At 33.7% G+C, this 7,134-nt stretch overlaps 1 long non-coding RNA gene across 1 annotated transcript; it reads left to right on the top strand.

The window, feature by feature from the left end:
* LOC126879068 (uncharacterized) lies at nt 1-6,570 on the top strand. The gene is made up of 2 exons (XR_007695961.1): nt 1-3,400; nt 3,456-6,570. It is a non-coding gene; the product is annotated as an uncharacterized LOC126879068 (long non-coding RNA).
* Nucleotides 6,571-7,134: the final 564 nt, after the last annotated feature.

Here is a 7,134-nt window from a genome sequence, read left to right on the forward strand (position 1 = left end):
AGTCCAATCAGAGAGTGCTGCAAGCACCTCTACCGGTTTCGAAACTTATTAGTCTCTCATCAGGAGGCACATATGCTGCTCTCCCTGATCCAACCAAAACAAACCCCAGCGTGCAGTCCCGAATTGCAACGAACGAAATGGCATAGATGCCCTAGCGGCAACTGCTAGCAAAAGACTAAGTTTTCACTCTAATGGCATATAACATATCCCACCAGAATGAAAACAATGGGAACCTTCTCTGGTTACACCTCCGAGGCTTCTACAATTTGCAAGCCATACGGCTTGCCGTCTACATTGCTTTCATTCTGGTGGGATATGTTATATGCCATTAGAGTGAAAACTTAGTCTTTTGCTAGCAGTTGCCGCTAGGGCATCTATGCCATTTCGTTCGTTGCAATTCGGGACTGCACGCTGGGGTTTGTTTTGGTTGGATCAGGGAGAGCAGCATATGTGCCTCCTGATGAGAGACTAATAAGTTTCGAAACCGGTAGAGGTGCTTGCAGCACTCTCTGATTGGACTGGAATATGGTTCGGCTGTATTTTCGTTTTGCAACGAAATTGAAAATGGTTATTCATTTTTGATTTACATTTACTCTGTGTGGAGTATGAAGGGAACCAGTCTCGTTGGAACTTTACCGCGCTGAGCAGATGTGACGTGAATTGTAAATTGTAGAATTTCCTCATCTTCCTTAGTCTCAGCATCCGTATGGCTTGCAAATTGTAGAAGCCTCGGAGGTGTAACCAGAGAAGGTTCCCATTGTTTTCATTCTGGTGGGATATGTTATATGCCATTAGAGTGAAAACTTAGTCTTTTGCTAGCAGTTGCCGCTAGGGCATCTATGCCATTTCGTTCGTTGCAATTCGGGACTGCACGCTGGGGTTTGTTTTGGTTGGATCAGGGAGAGCAGCATATGTGCCTCCTGATGAGAGACTAATAAGTTTCGAAACCGGTAGAGGTGCTTGCAGCACTCTCTGATTGGACTGGAATATGGTTCGGCTGTATTTTCGTTTTGCAACGAAATTGAAAATGGTTATTCATTTTTGATTTACATTTACTCTGTGTGGAGTATGAAGGGAACCAGTCTCGTTGGAACTTTACCGCGCTGAGCAGATGTGACGTGAATTGTAAATTGTAGAATTCCCTCATCTTCCTTAGTCTCAGCATCCGTATGGCTTGCAAATTGTAGAAGCCTCGGAGGTGTAACCAGAGAAGGTTCCCATTGTTTTCATTCTGGTGGGATATGTTATATGCCATTAGAGTGAAAACTTAGTCTTTTGCTAGCAGTTGCCGCTAGGGCATCTATGCCATTTCGTTCGTTGCAATTCGGGACTGCACGCTGGGGTTTGTTTTGGTTGGATCAGGGAGAGCAGCATATGTGCCTCCTGATGAGAGACTAATAAGTTTCGAAACCGGTAGAGGTGCTTGCAGCACTCTCTGATTGGACTGGAATATGGTTCGGCTGTATTTTCGTTTTGCAACGAAATTGAAAATGGTTATTCATTTTTGATTTACATTTACTCTGTGTGGAGTATGAAGGGAACCAGTCTCGTTGGAACTTTACCGCGCTGAGCAGATGTGACGTGAATTGTAAATTGTAGAATTCCCTCATCTTCCTTAGTCTCAGCATCCGTATGGCTTGCAAATTGTAGAAGCCTCGGAGGTGTAACCAGAGAAGGTTCCCATTGTTTTCATTCTGGTGGGATATGTTATATGCCATTAGAGTGAAAACTTAGTCTTTTGCTAGCAGTTGCCGCTAGGGCATCTATGCCATTTCGTTCGTTGCAATTCGGGACTGCACGCTGGGGTTTGTTTTGGTTGGATCAGGGAGAGCAGCATATGTGCCTCCTGATGAGAGACTAATAAGTTTCGAAACCGGTAGAGGTGCTTGCAGCACTCTCTGATTGGACTGGAATATGGTTCGGCTGTATTTTCGTTTTGCAACGAAATTGAAAATGGTTATTCATTTTTGATTTACATTTACTCTGTGTGGAGTATGAAGGGAACCAGTCTCGTTGGAACTTTACCGCGCTGAGCAGATGTGACGTGAATTGTAAATTGTAGAATTCCCTCATCTTCCTTAGTCTCAGCATCCGTATGGCTTGCAAATTGTAGAAGCCTCGGAGGTGTAACCAGAGAAGGTTCCCATTGTTTTCATTCTGGTGGGATATGTTATATGCCATTAGAGTGAAAACTTAGTCTTTTGCTAGCAGTTGCCGCTAGGGCATCTATGCCATTTCGTTCGTTGCAATTCGGGACTGCACGCTGGGGTTTGTTTTGGTTGGATCAGGGAGAGCAGCATATGTGCCTCCTGATGAGAGACTAATAAGTTTCGAAACCGGTAGAGGTGCTTGCAGCACTCTCTGATTGGACTGGAATATGGTTCGGCTGTATTTTCGTTTTGCAACGAAATTGAAAATGGTTATTCATTTTTGATTTACATTTACTCTGTGTGGAGTATGAAGGGAACCAGTCTCGTTGGAACTTTACCGCGCTGAGCAGATGTGACGTGAATTGTAAATTGTAGAATTCCCTCATCTTCCTTAGTCTCAGCATCCGTATGGCTTGCAAATTGTAGAAGCCTCGGAGGTGTAACCAGAGAAGGTTCCCATTGTTTTCATTCTGGTGGGATATGTTATATGCCATTAGAGTGAAAACTTAGTCTTTTGAGTATTTCTGATTACTGAGCTAATATTCGAAATCAAACATACTAATATTATACGTCAGAAAAAGAAGCTTGTCAGCGTTTTCTCGTAACAAATTAGCTCTTCTAAACTGTTACAAAACATTTGCATTCATAGTAGTGATAGTCGATGTTTTGCCATTAATATTTAGTAGTCCAGGGCGCATCTGTTTTGAGATGGACGTTGAGAGGTGACTCAAATTTTTTTACAGAAATTGCTTGAAAATAACTCCAATATTAATATTTGAGTTATCCTCCCACTCAAAATTGTCCGGAACATTGGTTAAATAATCAAAATGTCAATATATGAAGGAAAAATTAGATTTTTTATTGGTTTTTTGATTATAACTTTAAAACTATTCATTTCTGAGAAAAGATGTACTAACATAAAAGTTGCGTAATTAAATTTCCTACAATACAAAATTGGTTAATAATTTAAAAAATAGTCACCCTTGTTGCAAAATAGCAATAATTGCGAAAAAAAACCATACAAAAACAAGTATTTGTATTTTACGTTTTTCAACCATTTACGCTACACTTAGGACTTTATGATATAGTAAAACAACACTGTAAATTTGATTGAGATCGGTTTGATAGATTTTGCAAAATAAATTTTGCAATCCAGCTTTCGCAAAAAAAAATTCAGCTTTTTAAATGTTGCAGGACTGAAAATAAAGCAGATAGCACGTTGACTTTTTTTTTGCTTATAGAAGTGTACTGTACCTTTCATTTTTAATTTGCAAAATTAAAATCGATTAATTACCACGGCGTCAGGAATTTTTTTAAATAAACATTAATTTTTGGTGCTACGCGCAGGACAGCGGTGTTCGATTCACACTAGTTGATTTCCACCAATATTTCTTCCAATTTTTATCTAATATATTATTTTCTTACTCTATATTTTGTTGTATTTTAATATTTTAATTCCACAAAAATCAAACTAATTTTATTATTGTTTGTGAAATATTGTTTAAATAATTGCATATGTTTAAAAATAATAAACTTTTATTCTCTAAGTTAAAATATATGAACAAAGAAAGTCTTTGCTAAAAAAAGTGTTATTTCAAAAGATAGAGTATGTGTTTTTATTTTGCAATAAACAAATTTATTTATTTATTTATATCGAAATGTAATACAAATTAAAATGTATCAATCATTATCAAAGGTCATTGGAATGCCCAATCAGAGCAAACTATCCGCTGTCCTGCGCGTAGCACCAATAATAAATGTTTATTTAAAAAAATTCCTGACGCCGTGGTAGTTAATCAATTTTAATTTTGCAAATTGAAAATGAAAGGTTACACTTCTATACTAAAAAAAAATTTCAACTGGCTATCTGCTTTATTTTCAGTCCTGTAACATTATGAAAAAATGAATTTTTTTGCGAAAGCTGAATTGCAAAATCTATTGAACCGATCTTAATGAAATTTACAGTACTCTTTTACTGTATCATAAAGTTTTTCTGAGTGAAATATGAAGGTCCTAAGTGTAGCATAAATGGTTGAAAAATGTAAAAGGCGAATACTTGTTTTTGTATGGTGTTTTCGCAATTATTGCTATTTTGCGACAAGGGTGACTATTTTTTAAATTTGTAACTAATTCTATATTGTAGGAAATTTAATTACGCAACTTTGTCAGTACAAATTTTCTTGGAAATGAATACTTTTAAAGTTATAATCAAAAAACGAAGAAATAAATCGAATTTTTCCTTAATTTTTTGACATTTTGATTATTTAAACAATGTTCCGGACCTTTTTGAGAGGGAGGATAACTCAAATATTATTATTTGAGTTATTTTCAAGCAATTTCTGTAAAAAAATTTGAGTCACCTCTCAACGTCCAAATGTACTAATATTTTTACAGATGCACCCTGGTCTATAGGTAGTCAAAACACCAGTAATCTTGAGTTTTAACAAATACAATAAAATTAATAGTTTCTCAGAATGTTACTACGTCAGAAATATTTGAAGATCTTGGAAGATCTTTACGACATCTTGTCCTATTGTTAAAATTTATATCCTACCTACTACCTGAAAGTTTGTAAAACATTTTAGTTTAGAGTATAAAATAGAGTGTAAGTGTAAATATTATAAAAATTATCGCCGAAGCATATTGTTTAGAGATTATTTTATAGGTATACATAGTATAGTATACTGACAGAGCATTTTATTATTCCACCTTCGGCGAAACCTTCGGCTTCGTTTTGGCAGAAGCCGAATTTTGGCCGAAGGTTTAAATATTGGCGGAAGGTGGCCGAAGCCGATTAATCGGTCGGTCTCTACAGTTAATACAGTATATCGGAACTACATTTGAAATAGTCGACCAATACAAAAGTTCGAAACACATAAATCATAGCAACGTTAAGATCGGCATGTATAAAATTATCGTTGAATATTAACTGCATATGTAATACCGTTTTTATTTTACTTATTCTGTATATTGTTGGCATTGGCATGTAGCGTTTTTAAAACTATTTGTTGTTAATTAAAATATACCGAGGTAATGGTCAATCAATTATTTCTAGTCTATCGTACTTTAAATTAAATGGAATAATATAACAAAGAGAACATGATGTTCTCTTATACATAGATACTTTGGTTCCAAAAATTATAAATGTATGTATTCATATAAATTGTTTCAAACTATAAAAACATGCAAAATAGGCAAAGCTATTTTAATCTTAATGATACATTTATAGAAATGCCAAAATACCAATATTGGGACAGAGAATTTTTTTTCTTTATAGAGTTTTGATAGGCAGTTATCTTTTTTGGATTATTCCTACTCAATTCGTACTACTTTCGTTGACAGGTTTTTCTTTTGGTTTTTTTTTTTTTAAGTTTCTCCATTTTTCATTTCGTGTTATTTTTGAGATTTCTAATTGCAGATTGTTAACTGCTTTGGAAATTTCCAGTTAATTATCTTTTTATTTTTCGTTATTATTCAGAATTTTACAAAATAATACAAAGATCATTATTTTAATAAAGTTAATTTTTTTAAGAATGTTTAGGAGATTCCAGGCTTTTCTTTTAGATTTACAACTTTTTCAGGTTTTCGTTAGTTGACTATTATTTTCCGATTTTCTATATTGTATTAATTATATTGCATTCCTCTTCATTTATATTTCTTCACTCATTTTCAAACTTTTGATCTAATTTCCGCTTTTTTCAGTTACGATTTTTTCATGTTTTAGACATCTCTCAACAATATAAAGGGCTATTTTAGGTTTTTTTTACCGTTATGTTGGTCTATTTTTTATTTTGGGAATTTTTCCTATTTTGTTTATTTGTATAAATGTTTACAATATCATTTGTTTTTTTGGTTATAATATATCTGTTTATTTTGACTTTTCTTCGTTATAAGTTCCTCTGCTATTTATACGCTTTCAAGATATATTTTCGGGTTTTATAGATGTCATTTTTTCAAATTTTATGGGGCGTCCAATATCCAGAGCTAACCTCAAGGTTTTTAGAGGTATCACTATTTTAGGTTGTTTCTTCAAATATTTTTAGATACTTTCTCGTTTATATCGTTCTTTTAAAGGATTTTTAAAAATTATATGTAGTTAAATTGTGTCTTGAAAGTTGTTTAGGAAAATTTTAAGTATTTCTTTATCTTTTAAAGAGATTTTCTGGAGTTTTAGGATTTAAAATATTTGTATAGTATTATAAAATCCAAAGTGATTCCACAGCTTTGAATTAGCATTCGCTATTGCAAATTATTTATTTCTTAATAATATTGCCAGCCTCGGTATATTTTTTTAATCTTGTTGACAAATTTTATTAGTTTATTTATTATTTTAAATGTGATTTTGAAATGCAGAAATAACAGAAGAGTTAATACCATTTGTAAATTAAGAAACTTTAATATAACTAGTATTTATTTTTAATCTGTGTTTTTTTACGTCAAATAATGCCTGAAAAACTTTTGGAACAGAAGACAATAATTAATTAAAACAAATCAGTATTAATTATAACAAATGTGAAGAAAGAACAGGAGACTCAATTTGGGTTAAGAAATTGCTTGGGAACAAGAGAGGCACTCCTTTGCATGAAGTTACTGGTGCAGAAAACCAAAGCTAGTACCAAAGAAAAGATGTTTTCATTTGCTTCATTGATTATCAAAAGGCCTTTAACAACGTGTCAGATATGAACTATTGATACTTAAGGCGATGGGTACGTATTTTCGGCTGCAATGCTATTCAAATGGGGATTTATTTTTTTCGAATCCTGAGAAAACTAATAAGTATTTTTGAAAAATTTAATCGCAGAATGAAAGATTACGTTATTAGCGAGGGCCTAAAGTCCCTGAGAACTTCTATAATGTTTATTTTAATAAGTTACAGGGGTGAAAAACTAAGAAAATTTAGTGTGATTTTTAATTTCAAATATCTCATTCAAAAGAAACTTTTTATTTATTCTAAGGGACTTTCGGCCTTCGGTAATAATTTGGT

The sequence above is a fragment of the Diabrotica virgifera genome, chromosome 1 (genome assembly GCF_917563875.1).
Source record: "Diabrotica virgifera virgifera chromosome 1, PGI_DIABVI_V3a".
NCBI classification, from domain to species: Eukaryota; Metazoa; Arthropoda; class Insecta; order Coleoptera; family Chrysomelidae; genus Diabrotica; species Diabrotica virgifera.